This window comes from Chiloscyllium punctatum, chromosome 7, assembly GCF_047496795.1.
Source record: "Chiloscyllium punctatum isolate Juve2018m chromosome 7, sChiPun1.3, whole genome shotgun sequence".
NCBI classification, from domain to species: domain Eukaryota; kingdom Metazoa; phylum Chordata; class Chondrichthyes; order Orectolobiformes; family Hemiscylliidae; genus Chiloscyllium; species Chiloscyllium punctatum.
The window spans coordinates 97,711,319-97,730,425 of NC_092745.1; the positions used below are offsets into that span (position 1 = coordinate 97,711,319).

Genomic DNA, 19,107 nt, shown 5'->3' on the forward strand with positions numbered 1-19,107 from the left:
AAAAAAAACTTATTACGAACTATCATGGAAGCAGGCAAGCTGATAAGATTTACACACAGATTATCTGTGTTGTCAGTAGTGATGGAGTGCACAAGCACCCAGTCACTCAGGCTGGGTTGGGATTGAAATGAACATCTATTACTGATGAATTAAAGACCCAGCTTCAATATTCTCCTTTTAGCACTATTTATTGCCTGCATTATTTTTTGAGGTCACTTTTTTTTTGTTTTTCTCACTGTTTTCTTTATGTTAAATAAAAAGGTGTAATTAACACGATGGATTGGGAGAGTTCCACTGTTATTATTTTGCACGTTATTATGTGCAGAACACAATCTAGTTATTTGCATGAAATGGCTGTCTGGTGACAAATTTGTTAATGGCTAGTATTGTGGTGGAGAGAACAGAATGACAAAAAGTGATATATTTACTGCTTAGCTGGAGAACTGGCAGCCAATTCTGAGTATGAGCCAATACTTTAGTTGCGCAGATTTGTTTTCAGAGGTTAGTTGTGTTTACCTTCCATTGACAGATTTGGGAAATAGTTTTAAAATTGATCAACAAATTTTGTTTGCTGGAGCCATAAATTCCAGACATCCAACTGGCCAGCTTAAATTCACATAGGCAATGAAACTGTCCAACCAAACATTCCTCTATTGCCAGGCCAATCTGGTACAAGGTATAAATTTTATTTATTACATAACTGTTAAAAAGACGAATGTATTGAATCAGAGCAGCTCAATATCTTTTATTGTTCTGTATAGAAATTAACACTGCAGTTATCCCACAGCTATCTAGTAGAGGCTCTAACCAGTGTCTTGTTTAGCCAAAACTCCAGTTGTTATGCCCTGGAGAGAGCTTTATGTATGCTTGCACAAAGTCCGTCACCCAGCGGTTAAAGTTTAAATGTTTGGAGACCATGCTTGAATTGACGAAGCATTTAAATTAATGTCGAGTAGGTTTAAACAGTGCTCAGAAGGTCCAAAGGAACCCCCTGGGCATTTTTAAACCTGGTTTGACATCTTGCTGTATATACACTCCCTTAGGTATCAAACTGAAACAGTTTGAGATTATCTCTGCCAGAAAGTCTCACAGCACCTCTCTCAGGCCTTGACCCAGATCTACAGTGTAATTTTAGTGTGGAAGGTATTTCCAAAATTAAAAATCATTGTGCTATTCGAAACAAAATGTTATAGAGTCATAGAGATGTACAGGACGGAAACAGACCCTTCGGTCCAACTCGTCCAACTTGATATCCCAATTCAATCTGCCACCTGCCAGCACCGGCCCATATCCCTCCAAACCCTTCCTATTCATAAACCCATTCCAATGTGTTTTAAATGTTGCAATTGTACTAGCCTCCACCACTTCCTCTGGCTGCCCATTCCACACATGCATCACTACATGAAAAAGTTGCCCCTTACCTCTATTTTATATCTTTCCCCTCTCACCTTAAACCTGTGCCCTCTAGTTCTGGACTCCCCCACCCCAGGGAACAGACCTTGGGTATTTATCCTATCCATGCCCCTCATGATTTTATAAACCTCTAAAGGTCACCCCTCAGCCTCCGATGCTCCAGGAAAAACAGCCCTAGCCCATTCAACCTCTCCCTGCAGCTCAAATCCTCCAACCCTGGCAACATCCTTGTAAATCTTTTCTGTACCCTTTCAAGTTTCATAACATCTGCCATTTCTCAGCCATTGGCCCATCTGACCAAGATCCCGTTGTAATCCGAGGTAACCTTCTTCGCTGTCCACTATACCTTCAATTTTGGTGTCATTTACAAACTTACTAATTGCACCTCTTATGCTCGCATCCAAATAATTTATGTAAATGACAAAAAGTAGAGGACCCAGCACCGATCCTTGTGGCACTCCACTGGTCACAGACCTCTAGTCTGAAAAACAACCCTCCACAACAATCTCTGTCTTCTACCTTTGAGTTAGTTCTGTATCCAAATGGCTAGTCCTCCCTGTATTCTATGAGATCTAACCTTGCTAACCAGTCTTCCATGGGGAACGTTGTTGAAAGCCTTACTGAAGTCCATGTAGTCACGTCTACTGCTCTGCCCTCATCAATCCTGTTTGTTACTTCTTCAAAAAACACATAATCAAGTTTGTGAGAAATGATTTCCCATGCACAAAACCATGCTGACTATCCCTTATGAATCCTTGCCTTTCCAAATACATGTGCATCCTGTCCCTCAGGATTCCCTGCAACAACTTGCCCACCACCAACATCAGGCTCACTGGTCTATAGTTCCCTGGCTTGTCCTTACCACCCTTCTTAAACAGTGGCACCACATTTGCCAACCCCCAGTCTTTGAGCACCTCACCTGTGACTATCGATGATACAAATATCTCAGCAAGAGGCCCAGCAATCACTTTCCTAACTTCCCACAGAGTTCTCGGATACACATGATCAGATCCTGGGAATTTGTCCACTTTTATGCGTTTTTATGCATTTCAAGACATCCAGTACTTCCTCTTTGGAATACAGACACTTTTCAAGATGTCACCATCTATTTCCTTACATTCTGTATCTTACATGGCCTCTTCCACACTGAACACCAATGCAAAATACTCGTTTAGTATCACCCCCATCCCCTGTCGCTCCACACAAAGGCCGCCTGCTGATCTTTGAGGGGCCCTATTCTCTCCCTAGTTACCCTTTTGTCCTTAATGTATTTGTAAAAACCCTTTTGATTCTCCTCAACTCTATTTGCCAAAGCTATCTCATGTCCCCTTTTTGTCCTCCTGATTTCTCTCTTAAGTATACTCCTACTGCCTTTACACTCAGGATTCTCTCGATCTATCCTGTCTATATCTGATATATGCTCCTTTCTTTTTCTTCATCAAACTCTCAATTTCTTTATTCATCCAGCATTCCCTATACCTACCAGCCTTTCCTTTCACCCTAACAGGAATATACTGGCCTGGACTCATTATCTCATTTTTAAAGGCTTCCCATTTTCCAGCCTTTACTTGTGAATATCTGCCCCAAATCAGCTTTTGAAAGTTCTTGCCTAATACCATCAAAATTAGCCTTCCTCCAATTTAGAACTTCAATTTTTAGGTTTGATCTATCCTTTTGCATCACTATTTTAAAACTGATAGAATTATGATCGCTGGCCCCAAAGTGCTCCCCTACTGACACCTCAGTCACCTACCCTGCCTTTATTTTCCAACAGTAGGTCACGTTTTGCACCTTCTCTTGTTGGTACATCCACATATTGAATCAGAATATTTACTTGCACGTGCTTAACAAATTCCTCTCCATCTAAACTATGGCAGTCCAGTCTATGTTTGCAAAGTTAAAATTCCCTACCATAACCAGCTATTAGTCTTATAGATAACTGAAATCTCCTTACAAGTTTGCTTCTCAATTTCCCGCTGACTATTAGGGGGTCTAAAACACAATCCCAACAAGGTGATCATCCCTTTCTTATTTCTCAGTTCCACCCAAATAACCTCCCGGCTGTATTTCCAGGAACGTCCTCCCTCAGCAAAGCTGTAATGCTATCCCTTATTAAAAATGCCACTCCCCTTCCTGTCTGGCCTCCCTTTCTATCCTTCCTGTAGCATTTGTATACTGGAACATTTAAGCTGCCAGTCCTGTCCATCCCTGAGCTATGTTTCTGTAATTGCTATGATATCCCAGTCCCACATTCCTAACCATGCCCTGAGTTCATCTGCCTTCCCTGTTAGGCCTCTTCCATTGAAATAAATGCAGTTTAATTTATCAGTCCTACCTTGTTCTCTGCTTTGTCCCTGCCTGCCCTGACTGTTCGACTCACTTCTTTTTTCATCCCGTACCAGTCTCAGATTGATCACTAACCTCAATATTACGTGCAATTCTGGTCTCCTTCCTGTCGTAAGGATGTTGTGAAACTTGAAAGGGTTCAGAAAATATTTACAAGGATGTTGCCAGGATTGGAGGACCTGAGCTCCAGTGAGAGGCTGAACAGGCTGTTGCTGTTTTCCCTGGAGCGTCGGAGGCTGAGGGGTGACCTTATAGACGTTTACAAAATCACGAGGGGCATGGATAGGATAAATAGACAAAGTCTTTTCCCTGTGGTAGGGGAGTCCAGAACTAGAGGGCATAGGTTTAGGGTGAGAGGGGAAAGATATAAAAGAGACCTAAGGGGCAACCTTTTCACACAGAAGGTGGTATGTGTATGGAATGAGCTGCCAGAGGATGTGGTGGATGCTGGTATAGTTGCAATATTTAAGAGGCATTTGGATAGGTATATGAATAGGAAGGGTTTGGAGGGATATGGGCCAGGTGCTGGCAGGTGGGACTAGACTGGGTTGGGATATCTGGTCGGCATGGACAGGTTGGACTAAGGGTTTTGTTTCCATGCTGTACATCTTTATGACTGTATGACTCACTACCTACCAGGAAAGACTTTTAAAAAATAAATGTTTTACTAAAACTGTAATTTAGCTTCTATAGGAAAATATACACTTAATTTTAATTAACATTTCTTTAGGAAAACCATTTCCTAAAATGCAACAATATATTAAAGATGACTATTTTTATTCATTCTTAAGATGTGGGTGTCATTGCCAAGTGCAGGGTTTTCTATTACGTGCCTTATAGGTGGAGGACAGGCTTTGGAAAATCAGTAGGTGAATTATTAATGCAGAATTCCTAGATTCTGACCTGCTCCTGGAGCTACAGTATTATATGGCTGGTCCAGTTCAGTTACTGGTAATGTCCAGCACATTAATAGTGGAGGTGAGGATCAGGTTGTGGGAAGATGACATGAGTCACTGATGGTAATGCTACTGAGGTGTTTGTCATGTTGAACTTCTGTCATGCAAATGTCACCTGCCACTTATCAGCCTAAGCCTAAATGTTGTCCAAGTCTTGCAGTTTTTGGACAAGCATGACTTCAGAAAAACAGAAAAATAGGAGAAGGAGTAGGCCAATCAGCCCTTCCAGCCTGTTTTGCTATTCATCATGTTCATGGCTGATCATTCAACTTGGGAGCTTGTTCCAAATTTTACCCCATATCCTTTTATCTCTTTAGCTCCAAGTCCTATATCCAACTCTTTCTTTAAATCATGCAATGTTTTGGCCTTGACTGCTTTTTGAGGTAACAAATTCCACAGTTTCACCATTTTCTGAGTGAAGAAATTTCTCCATATCTCAGTCCTAATTGACTTACTCCAATCGTTAAACTGACACCCCTGATTCTGGACTGCCCTGTCACTGGGAACATCATTCCTTCATCTACCCTATCTAGTCCTATTGGAGTTTTATAGATTTCTATGAGATCTCTCCTCATTTTTCCGAACTCCAGCGAATATAATCCTGAACAATTCCCTGGATGGGTATATGATTAGGAAGGGTTTAGAGGAATATTGGCCAAGTGCTGGCAAATGGGACTAGATTAGTTTGGGATATCTGATTGGCATGGACGAGTTGGACCTAAGGGGTCTGTTTCCATGCTATACATCTCCATGGCTCTGTGACTGTCTTTATATCCCAGGAACCAGTCTGGTAAACCTTCACTGAACTCCCTCTGGAACAAAAACATTCTTCCTCAGATAAGGAGTTCAAAACTGCACCTAATATTCCAGGTGTGATCTCACCAAGGCCCTGTACAATTGCAATAAGACGTCCCTAATCCTATACATGAATCCTCTCATTAGGGCCGACATACCATTTGCCTCCTTGACTGCCTGCTGCACCTGCATGCTTACTTTCAGTGACGAGGACACCCAGATCTCAGTGCAAACTTCTATCTCTTAATTTATAGCCACTCAGATTCTAATCTGCCTTCCTTGTTCTTGCTCCCCAAATGGATAACTTCACCTTTATCCATATTAGCCTGCAGTTGCCTTGCATTTGCCCACTCACTCAGCTTATCCAAATCATACTGAAATATCTTTGCATCCTCCTCACAGCTCCCCTTCCCACGCAGCTTCGTTTGATTTGCAAATTTTGAGATAATACATTTAGTTCCCTCATCTAAATCATTAATATATGTTTTGAAAAGCTGGGATGCTAGCACTCATCTCTTAATCACTGTTTACCATTTTGAAAGGGACCTACTTATTCCTACCCTTTGTATCCTGTGTGCCATCCAGTATTCCATCCACCTTGGTAGAGTACACCCAGTTCCATTTGCTTTAATATTACATGCTAATCTCTTGTATGGGATTTTATTGAAAATCATCTGAAAGTCCGTATAAATCGTATCAACTGGTTTTCTCTCACCATTGTATGAATTACATCCTCAAAGAATTCCAGTAGAATTGTCAAAAGTGATTTCCCTTTCATAAATACATGCTGACTCTGACTGACATTGCCACTGATTTCTAAGGGCTGTCTTAAAATGGACTCAAGCATTTTTCCCACTACTGATGTCAGGCTGACTGGTCTATAATTCCTAGGTTTCCCTTTATATATATATTTTTGTAAGTACCTGAGGAGTTGTATATGGTGCTGAACATCGTACAATCATTTCTGTGTCTCCCCACCTTTCGCTCAGTCCCCAGCGGCACGGTGGCACAGGGGGCGGCACGGTGGCACAGGGGCGGAACTGCTGCCTCACAGCGCCAGAGACCCAGGTTCAATTCCTGCCTCAGGCAACTGTCTGTGTGGAGTTTGCACATTCTCCCTGTGTCTGCATGGGTTGTGGGTTTCCTCCAGGTGTTCCGGTTTCCTCCCAAAGATGTGCAGGTTAGGTGAATTGGCCATGCTAAATTGCTCACAGTGTTAGGTGAAGGGGTAAATGTAGGGGAATGGGTCTGGGTGGGTTGCTCTTCAGAGGATCGGTGTGGACTAGTCGGGCCAAAGGGCCTTGTTTCCACACTGTAAATAATCTAATCAAATCTAATCAAAACTTTCCTGCTCCTGATCTTTTGATGGAGAGAAGGTCATTGGTGAAACACCTGAACATGTTTGGGCCCAGGGTACCACTTTGAGGACCACATGCAGTGATGTCCCCATGACTGAAATGATTTCCATCAAATGATCTCAACTGCCTTCCTTTGTGCTAGCTGTGACTGCAACTAATGAAGTTAGGGTCTTCGTTACCATTGTCTTCAGTTTAGCCAGAGGTTTGTGACGCTGATCCTTTTTAAATGCAGACTTGCTGATGACTGAGAATAACTGAATGAGCAGTAATTGGCTGGGTTGAATTTGTCTAGTTTTGTGGATGGGACATGGCTGGACGATTTTCTACACTGCTGGTTCGTTGCACGTGTAATAGATGTAGCACAACAAATTGCTGTGGGCGCAACTAATTCTTGAGCATATGTTCAGTGTACTATTGCTGGAATGTTGTCAGGACCGATAGTCTTTACAATATCTAATGCCTTCAGCTGTGCCTTTATTTTATGGGGAGTAAATCACGTTTGCTGAAGTCTGGCATCTGTGATGATGGGGACCTAAGGAAATAGATCATCCACTTGACACTTTTGGCTGGAGATAGTTGTGAATGCTTGAGCTTTGTCTTTCACACTGATGTATTGAGATTCCACATCATTAAGGAAGGGGATATTTGTGAAACCTTATCCTCTTGTTAGTTGTTTAATGGTCTCCCACCATTCATGACTGGATGTGGCGGGATACCACAAGTTATATCTGATCTGTTGGTTGAGGGACCACTTAGCTCTGTCTATCCTATGCTCTTTGTGCTGCTTGACATGCAAGACTGTTGCTTTACCAGATTGTCACCTAATTTTTAGATATGCATTAGTGCTGCTCCTTGCATACCTCACTACACTCCTCATTGTACTAGGGTTGATCTCCCTGTTTCCTGGCAATGGTGGAATGGTGGAAATGGTGGACCATGTGGTTATACAATGGAGTTTAATACAATTCTGTGTTCCTCGATCTTTTGAAAATCTACCTCATTTAACTATAAAATATAATGGAAGGTATCCTTAATGTGAAGATTAGAGTTTTTCTCCAGTGGTTTATCCTGTCAATAGGACAGGACATACCAAGGGATGGTGATAATAGTGTCTAGGAGATAGCTTCTATGGCATGGTTTTGTGAGTGTGACTGTGTCAGGCTATTGCATGAAAAGTCTGTCACAAGCCCCAAGCTGTTAGTGAGGAGGATGTTTAGGATCAACAAGCCTGAATTTGCCATTGCCATTGCCATTTCCTATAACTAGGTCAGTGCCAGATACTCTGTCCAGTTTCATTCCTTTCTTCAGATTTCATCGACAGGCTTTTTTCAACAATTGACAAAGATTTCACGGTTCCTTTTTAGTCAGCGTTTTAATTCCAGTTTTTTATTGATTGCATTCAAATTCCAATGGTGGATATGAAGGTACATTCATAGAACTTAGTCTGGACCTTGTCCAATGACAGTTCTACTGCACTGCCAGTTCCACAACTAATTGACAACTATGTCAACTTATGTTAAGTAAACCAATGCGGTAGTGCATTTTGGGGGTTGTGTTTGAAACTTTTAACCAGAGATTATTGAAAATTTTATATGCTAAATTCATGTCATGAGTTAGTCCTAATTTCCTATTTATTAAATGAAGGGAAAAAGTAATTAAATTTTTTAGTACACCTGTCAAATGCTCAGGAGATCCCAAAGCTCTTTATAATGTTGTGTAAACTAATCTGGCAGCCAACTTATGCTCAACCATGTTCTGTCAATGCCTTGTCCATGCTGCTGTTTCAATAAAGATTGTGAAAAACAGTGGTTCTAATTCTAATTCCTGCATGATTACAATAGTCATCAATCTGCAGACATAACTACTATCATTGGCAATAACTTCCTGCCTGTAAAGTTTTAACCAATTCCAACTCTAGATTGCCTGCCACTTGTATTGCACTCAGTGGTGTCACACTTTTCAAAAACTAGAAAATCCATGTAAATAATATCAAGCTGCCGACAATCAATGTCTTAGTAATTACCTCAGGATATTCAATCAGTTTGGTAAGACGTGACCTCTTTGTTTATCAAAGCCATGTCGACTTTCTGGTAGTCACTCCCTCTCCATGCACGTTGTGTAATTCCAATAATCCCTTGTACAAACCTGCATTTATGAAAAAAACTGGCAAATCAGATCAAAACTTTTAAGTTTATGCCATAACCAGTCCTGAATGATGATGGATAATTAAGCAACAGGAAAAGGAGTCTCTGTGAACACCATTATCCTCAATGATGATGATTCCAACACAAAATACAAGGATGAAGCATTAGCAACCATTTTCAGTCAGAAGTACCAAGTGAATGGTTCACCTCACCTCATCCTGAGACCACCACCATCACAGAAATCAGTCTACAAAGGATATATTTCACTCCATGAGATATCAAGAAATGGGTGAGTGCAGTGGATAGACCCAGGTTTTAGCCCCTAATAGCTTCTTGGCTGCAGGGCTGAAGACTTCTGCTCAAGAACATCAGCCAAGCTCTTCCAGTATAGCCACAATGTTGGCATCAGGCTGACAAAGTAGGAAATTGCCATGGCATATCCTGTCCATTAAACAACACAGGAAATGTTAAATACAAGTAAATTAGTGCCCCATAAGTCTATTGTCAAACATCAGTGAAGTGATATGATGTGTGATCAGCAGTGCCATCAAGTGACATACTCACTAATAATGTGTTCAATGATGCTCAGGTTGGGTTCTGCCAGAACCACTCAACTTCAGATGTTATTGAATAGCCCAAGCCAAAATTTAAACAAAAATGTTGAACTTATATGTTTCACCATAAATGACTGTCCTTGAAATCAGGAGAGATGACTTAACGTGGCTTCTAAGAATCCTTACAAATTGAAGTCAGTGGAAACCAAGGGCCAACTCTGCATTGGTTGGAATCATACCTGGTACAAAAGAAGATAAATGTAGTTGTTGGAGGCAAACCATCTTAACCACAGTCATCATTGCAAGGGCTGCTCAGTTTAATGTTCTAGGCCTAACCATCTTGAGTGACTTCATTTGTCACCAATCATAAGATCAGAAATGTAAATGTTTTCTGATGTTTGCAAGGTGTGCAATGCCATTCACTACTACTTAGGTCACGAAACAGAAAATGGTTTCATGCAGCAAGGCCTGGACAATGTTAGACGTGAGCTGAGAACTGGCAAGTGACATTTGTACCACACAACTACCAAACTGTGATGACCACCTGCAATAAGCATCTGCCCTTCTAATAAAAATATAAACTCATCCTCTTGGTATGGTTTAACTGTCATCAAACTCCTCACCATCAACATCTGAGGTGTCACCATTGATTATAATCTTAACTGAAATTCCATGTAAATATTCAGGGTACAGAACCAGGTCAGAGATTAAATATTGGGGAACAAACAGCTTATTATACTGCTCACCCATTTATTTAAGCATCTTCAGTTGAATGCCATTAATGTCTACATCTCTAATATGTTTTATGATCACTTATTTAATGATACTAGCTGATATTATTACTGGACAAATAGAACCTAGACTGAAATCTGGCTTGATAGTTCATAGTTTATTTTTAATAATGCATTCTATCATTGAAACATAAGGCACACAATGTTGCAGATCTGTTTTTTTCCAATAAAATGGAACTTGTGTTAAAGAAATGAAGATGAAATGGAATAAATCAAACTATTTAATATTAACACATTTAAAGATCTTGAAATCATGTTAATCTCAACAACAGCTCTTTTCAATACTCAAAAACCAGAGAGAGTTACCCTTCTCTATCACACATTTAGTTTTACTTAAAAAGTACTTTAATCCCTACTTGTAAGAATCTGATATTCTCTTCTTTGAGCTTTCATATATCTTAGCATATGCTTTTACAGCTTCAAGCAATCCCTTCAGTATTGTAACCAAACACTTTTGGTTTGGAACTTTAAAACTAATCTCCATACACTGAGACAACCTATTTCCTGACATTTCTAATGTCTTTCATCTGAAGTAACAGTTTAACACATTCAGCTTTAATTAAGACAACATTTTACAAAATTGACAAACTAAAAACCAAAAGTTATTTCCATGTTCTGGCTGCTTCCCCGAAAAAAAAACCGTGACCTAAATTGAAACCTAAATTACACCACTGCTGACTTTGTTCATTCATAAAAATAACTGTCCCAGTGAAAACAAAACCAGGAACATTCTGTCTTGTATTGGTTTTAAACGAATATACTGTGGCATCAGAAATAGTTATATGTTAAACATGGAAACCCTTTCAGACATATGGACCAAACCCAAATACCGTGAGGCTGAATTCCAAACCCTGAAATAAATGATATTAAAATATAGACAATTCAAATCATATCCCTATGTACTTTGACCTATGCAACTTTAGAGTTAATTATATGAAGCATTATTGTTCACTAAACATCACCTGATGGAATGAAGACTGGTAGGGAATGTCCATTTGAAATGATTGCTGTATTATACAAATTTACCTGAATTTACTAAGCACAGTAGACTTTCTTTTTGACAGTTAGGGAGAATGAATGTAGATCAGACTAACGACAATAAAGTCTCCTTTCTTTGCCAGTTGTAAATGAAAAGGAGTTAGGATGTCTTAACCTGTAGCACACAATTGGTTCATAACTCAGCACTAATTTGCACTTAATCATCATTTTACTCAGAAAGGCCATGAGAATGGCTACTTAGGGGAATGGAAATATTCACACCAGTGCAATGGTCAAAGTGCTGAGAAAGCACATTGTTAGTGCAGAATAAGGAGAACTTTTTTCAGCATCTAACCTGACATTGGAGGATTTGATGCTGATTGATACCACAATTCCACAGTACATTAGGTTACATTATATTACAGAACATGTACATTACATTATATTTCAACTCGCGCACAGTACATTATCTTACAGTACATGTTCATTACTTTTTATTACTGTACTTATCCAATATGTTACTATACATTACACAGTGAAGTGAAAAGCCTCATGAATGTATGTCCCAAATACGTGCAGCTGAGCAGGCAGACACCTGCCATAAGTTGGACAGGAATATAACAAAAAGCTACAAATGGCATTCTGCCAGGACTGTATCCCAGTGGATTTTTGTATTTACTGTTTGTCCAAATTTCAAGCAGGTAACAGATTATAGATGTTATATCCTCTTTCATATTCAGTCTATTTGATATTCTGTTCCCAAAATCAGTGAATGGAAATATTCCATACACTCAAAGAAATTAGAACTTAGAAGGAGACCATTTAGCCCATTGTGCTTATGCTGGTGCTTACCATTCAGTTAAAGTTGTGGAGCTGTTTACACTATTTCTAAAATAGTGGAAGAAATTTTAAGCCATGAAAAGTGATAGGTTTGGGTTTGATGAGAAGGTAAAGAGTTAAAGGAAATCTTCAGCTTTGAACTCAATCTGCTTCCACCCCTCCAGCTTCCAGTTTAATAAGGTTGGGGATATGGGGAGGCAATGAATGACCAACCTGCTGCCAGGAGGTTTACATGTTTAAATATTTTAATTATATTTCAAATTTTATCTTTTAGTGTTTAACCAGACTGAAAAACCCAGTAGTTGAATGGACTGATGTGCATAAAACAAAAATGCCTTTACAGAACTGCTTGTGAGTTAAGAATATGTAGTTCCCGCCTCCCCTCTATATGCAGCATTTGAGCCCCTGTGCCCCATAATCATTGATTCTTCATGTTTCTCATTCACCGATACACTTGCAAACGCCACCTTCAAGCACCATTCCTTTGGAGCACAGAACAGAGAACTGTTCCTGGGTCCAGAACCCATTCCTGGTGGCAAACAGTCATATGTTGGAAATTTGACTGAGACATCCATTTGATTGACATACAAAGAGGTTTTCAGTCCTGTAAAGGTGAAGAAGTGGATACCAATCAGAGGTCCTTAGCTTTAGAGCAGCCAAATACAGGAAGGGTAAGAAACTGAGAGGGTCCAACAATGTGAAAGTGCCCTTTCACCAACTTCTTTAAAAATTCAAATGAAAAAATAGAAAAGGTATCAGGATTGGGGATAGGTTAGGGGATGGATGGGGAATCACTTAATAAAACAGTTTTTGGCAGCGTCCACACCGAGGAGGACAGGGATAGCTTTAGGCCTGTGTGGATGACTGACATCCTGGCCTGTTGGAGGTGCCTGTCTTCAGACTGTTAGCCTGTCTCCCTGCCATGCTCATCAACTGGAGGTTGACCTGACAAAAATGACTTCCCATTAAACTCTGAATCTGTCTATAACAGATTAGCCAATTTAAGAATGGGACTGGGAAACTACCCGTCTGCCAGTACCCACGTCCACCCATGAGCTCAGTAATGTTTGAATATCTGAGCCCCTCTTCTCTGCCCCAATTTCTTTCTCTCTCTGGGCCACACTGATCACTCCACTCTCTGACTTCCCACACCAGGATCTTTAGTCTGAATAACAAATCCATCTACTTGTGCATTATGGCTTATCTTGCAGTATCTCCTACTTGACAGGGAGCCAAACCTGCAATCAGACTGACTTCCACATAGGGATCCTGTTTAACAAACATACACACAGTGAAATTAAAACCCTACAGCATACAGGGAAAGGAGATTTTCCACACCAGACATCCTCAGAGCCATTTGGGATATCCAAAGCATCTAAACAAAGAATCCTCTCTGAGTAGAGATGAATATAAGACAAATGCCACCTTTCTGATGTTCGTTTTATGTTCCCAGATACCCTCCAACAGCAATATTGTCATTGAAGATAATCCTAAAATATGGATACGATGACAACTATGCTATTGGACATAATGAATGGAGATTTCATTTATTGAAATGAGAATTGGAGGCATGTGTGAAGTAATAATAACTTCATTAGCCAGGATGTGAGTTTCTCAGCTCTTTTGTGTATCCAGGCCTGTGCGTATCTGGGGAGGGTTTGGCAGGGGTATATGCTACATGTAATGGGTAGCCAACATGGTTTATTAAGGGCCATTTTAGGACATTTAAGAACTTCAGAGAGCTTTTGTCAGCCTCCTTGTTCCTGTCGGTGGTGGTAGGCCAGTTTAGGTGCTCGCAGTATGCTACCCAGCAGCAGACTGGGATGTGCCAATGCTTCAGTTAAGCCTAAAGACAGTCCTTGCCTGATTGGATGTTGCATCAGCTGCAGGCCAACCTGTAGAAGGTTACTATCCTCTCACTCAACCTCAAATCCTTCCACAATCCAACTTTCTAATGGATTGTGGCCTGGCCTCAAAATCCATTATTTGTTATACTCCAGAAGGCTCACGAAGGAGCACCTCTGTTTTGGAGCATTCTTTGCCTTATGTAACTGCCATCTTGTCCTACTTCTCCTTTCAAGTTGGATGGCTGCTAATTGGCCCTGCAGCATTGAGAGCCTGTCCGCTTCCCTTCGACAGTGAACCTGCCCTCTGGCTGTTACTTGGCCATGTCAGGGAAACATTCCAAGCAGTGACCGTTTCCCACAGAGAATGGGTTTCTGGTCCACCACTTAACTTGAACGTAGAGTTAAAAAACCTCCAGGGGAAGTTCCGCTCATTGTCTCTGTTCGAAAAAATCCGAGTGCTGACAAGGAGAAACAGCTCTCACTGGTGCCAATTGCAATAGGTCACTATTTTAGGTCTGGCTAAAGCCAGGGACACCTCTAAGGGAAGCTCAGATAGGCATCCAGAGATTTTCCCCAATATTATGGCACGTCTGCAGCCAGACTGACAAAGTGCCAAATCTAATTTTGTACTTACTGCTGAAAAGTCGCTGAAGTTGGTAGAAGGTATTTATCATGGTGGCATCTTAAAGATAAAAGCATGGCTTCAAAAGCACAAGCATGAATAATCTAATATTCTTATGCACAAGAAAACACAGTTCAAGCTACTTTCAAGCAGACAGCGTAACTGTCAAATGCACAGCTTGGCCTCTACTTCAATTACCTTGGTGTAATACAATCAGTTATCCATAGCAGTATAACTTGATACAAACACATATGCATTTGTTCCTTCATTTTTATCATCCCTGTATGTGGTACTCTAGTAACTAAATGAAAGGCAAAGAATCTGTTCTGAATAACAAATTCAAAGGACAGTTACAGGTCAATATTTGTTACATTGAAAATCATTGTTCTGGTCAACCAAAACACCTTTCCTATTTCCGATGATGTCTTAAGTAAAGCTGCTATTACACCATGTTAGAGAAGATGAACAATGAACAACAAAACAACTTATTTACTCCAAAAGTTATACTCACCACTAATGCAGCTATCCTGTTTTGCTTTGACATTCAGATTATCAACGGATATATGAAGTAAAAAATCCAGATCACAGTAGCTCATATAATCTGTCCTACACGAAGCCTTCATTGACCCTGTCAATCAGTTTTCTTGCTCTGTCCCTAACTCACCTATAAATCTCTCAGGTTTCTAGACCCCTCTTATCCTACAGCCTCTCCAGTTTACGTAATTGCACACAACCTCTCGTGTCACCTTTGGCAGCCTCCTCCCTGTTCTAACTTAACAAGGAGTTGGGTATGTTCCAGAAAGTTGTAAGAGTTTTCTTCAATGAATGAAAATCCCAATTTTCTCCAATTGTTTCCATTGCTACCTCTTACATGCACTTGCAGTATAATGCAGATCTGAACATTACACTGATGAATAGCTGAAAAACAAACTCTTTACCAGCAATGTTTAAAATGAAGGATATGAAACAATCAGTGTAGATGCAGATGACAGCAGTGTAGATAAATTCACTAATTATGTGCTTTGAATGGGGCAGTGAGCTTTGTTGCAGTTGAAGGAACTGTGGCACAACAGTGTAGTAACTTGATTTTTGATTCATTCTCTCTTTGGCTGCTCACTAGAAATACAGGATAAGAGCATTTAGATATGAACCCCAGTGTCTGGTATTATCCTTCGTGTTCAGTTTTGTGCATTGTATTACATTCCTGTTACGTCTGAAATCCAAATGTCATGGATTACTGTTATAGCTTTCAACTGCCATCAATATTTGTACAAGATGGATTATGTCAATAGATATCCAAAAGCTCCTTTAATCTACTAAACCATTTATAACATTTAAACTGTAATATTCTTTTGAAAAGTTTGGGAAATCAGTTCGTATCTTAAAATCAGTTTATATCTTAAAATGAAATCAGTTCACATTATTTTGATCAATAGAATATGGATTCAACATTATAAGAACCAAAAAGGGTTAAAGAGGGCAGGGAGGAGGGAAAATGTTCAGGGAACCATTGTGCTAAAGATTAGCCAGTATTGCCTGAATAACTGAATGGATTGAATGTTATCTATCATGGTACAAAGGGAGCCATTATTTAATAATTAATACTGAAGCGTTATTCTTCTGCTACTTGTATATAAGGATGAGTGTATCAGGAGACGAGACTTGTCTTTTATTCGATAACAACTATTATTTAGGCAAAAGCATCATTCCTTTTCATTTGTCATCAGCAGACAACGGTGTCAGCAGAGTTTATGATTTAGCTTTTTTATAATTTAGCTTTTTTATTCCTCCCAATGCTCCACTGTAGAGTTAACTCTTTATAATCCATGGCTTTTGATGTGATCTAAATTAAGTAAAAATAAGAAATGATTGTGCACTGGGAGCAAGATTTGCAGTTAGCAGATGAAGTGTCCTGTGGTTTTATTCCTGAACTCACTCCAGTCTTTTTTCCCCCTTTCCCACTTCCTCCTCCCCATATCTTTGCTGAAATGTCTGACTTTCATAGACTTCTTTGATAGCATGACTGAGATTGGAGAAAATTTCAATGTAAAGCGCATAAATTGGGAGAGAAAAATATTCCCACACATTGCATTTTACAGAACATAATATCATGTCCATTTAAAGCAGCATACTTTTCATGCAGAAATGTCACCAAAAGACACAGTTCTGAACCCTTATAGCCACAGAAGTAAGAAGAGCGGAGGTTAAATGTTGGGTTGAGCAGGGCTGTGTGAAATGTCCTCAGTTAAGTACTGCATAGTTAAGAAATTTATTTTTCTATGTTTCATGAGAAAGGGTGAATTGTTTTATCATATTGAAATTCTATATTGGAGATTCATATGGTAGGCAAAAGCATAACTGAGAAATTATACACTGTTTTACAATACATATTGGTGTGCAGAAAGTGATGATGAATAGAATTATTCCGTTGTGGGGTTATCAAATGATGTTATCATTCATAGGTTTGTGGCTATCATTTGACCCTCTTTTTGAGATAACATGTAGCTTTTTTAAAAAAAATTGGTTCTGCAAAACTCAAAATAGTCTTTTGTCTCACTTTGTTTGCTGATGGAGAATTCTTAACAGCTGCTGTTACAACAGTGTTTTACATTTAGTGGACGGGTGATGGAATTCATACAAGGATTATAATGTTGAAATTTTACCACGTGATATAGTGATAATCAGTCCTTGTTTCTCGAAATGGTTCATTTAATAAATTAATACTTTTAAGAACATTTCACAACTCAGAATGACTGACAAATCTTTCCTTAGTGGGTGTTAATGAGAATATTACTGCTCAGCAACAGAGAATTCAATGCAATGAAATCAAACATGATAACTTAGTGCAGTGATCGGTAACTCAGCAAACTGATTCCCCAATGTATTAAAACTTAAGAACAAATCATCCATGGAATAGAGTCTCACACTGCTGTAGGGTTGCCATTTCTTTTGTTTCACTCATTGGAAAGATCTCTATAACTCATTCAACCCATGGTGCTAGATGGTACATGATCAAGCAAACTTTGGAATGCTCTCTTGCCATTGCTTTAACTTGAATGTTTTGCAGCTTAATATTAAGCAGAAATTTAGACATTCCTCAATAAAATCTAGCCTTCATTCTGCCTGCATTTAGGAGACAGGTCTGGCAAAGAAGGAAAAATAATAGAACGCTGGTTTTAAAAGCAAAATAAGATCAAACTTTTATCACCTGTTTATTTCTATCTCCTGAACAAAACAAAAAATGTTTTTGTGCCAGAGTGTTTATCCAAATAATTTGGGAGACATACCTTTCAGCACGCAAAACATCTGATGGTGCAACAGGAAAGCGAGATATTGAGGATCCTGGAAATTGCATGCTGGTTAAATTGAATTAGTTTTATTGTCACGTGCACTCAAATGAGGGCAGTGAAAAGTTGGTAATGTCACCACTTATGGCATCATCTTAGGTACAAGATATCTAGGAACTGATACTTCAGTATTTGGTCCAAAATTGAAAGAATAATAAATAAAAGTCTAGCAGAAGAATAAAAAGAAAAATAAAGGAATCGATTTACAGTCCTTTCACTCCCTTCCCCAGTCCGTGCCAACCCCTAGCCGCCAGATTGCACTAGGTCAAGTTTCCAGACCACACTGGGCTTCAAAACTCAAGGCCTCACCTCCAGTCCGCAAGAGCACTGCCTTCCTGTGATTGTCTCCAGTCCGGCACTCGGCTTCAGGACTCACCTCTCCCAATGATGGTCTCCGGTTCAGAACTCACCTCCCAGCACTTCCCTCTGACATGGAACTTGTATCCAGTGATGGCCTCCAGCTGGGACTCACCTCCAACATTTGCCACACCCATGATGGCCTCCAATCTGGGACTCACCTCCCAGCTCTGCCCTCTGGCCTGGGACTTGCCTCCTGTGATGGCCACCAGCTGGGACTCGCCTCCATGATTTGTGCCCCCCATCCTCCACACATTGGCCTTCAGTGTGGGACTTGCCTCCCAGCTGTGGCTTCCCCAGACCTGGACTCGACTCTGTGACTCACCTCCCTGCAGCACCCTCTGCCTGTGACTCATCTCCCCAAGCCTGTCTCCACCCTTGGACCTGTCTCCCACAGTGACCTCCAGTCCATATCACCTCTGGGACTCAACTCCCTGTGTCAGTCTGTCACCTGGGAGGCACCTCCACCCCCCCCTCCAAAGACGATCTCCAATCTGGGAGTTGCCTCCTCCATTCTCCTCCAAATAAGTTTTAAAAAGTTATAAGCTCTTTTTAAAAACTCTCACAAAAAGAGAAAAATGCGAGAGAAAGAAAAACTATGGGTGGAGCAGAGGAGCTCTGGCTGGACCAATCTACTCTGCTGCCATCTTGCAATTGCCCAGTGCCAACAGTGTCAGATAGCTTTCTGTATATGGGCAGTCAATGTGGGTGTAGCTGCCTCCTTTTATAAGCCCCTGAACCCATTAGAAGTACCCACAA

General features: G+C 40.2%; 1 protein-coding gene across 6 annotated transcripts in view; it reads left to right on the forward strand.

The window, feature by feature from the left end:
* Window positions 1-19,107, forward strand: part of rnf220a (ring finger protein 220a) — a 516,853-nt gene that overhangs the window by 302,913 nt on the left and 194,833 nt on the right. The gene's annotated exons all lie outside the window — the stretch shown is intronic.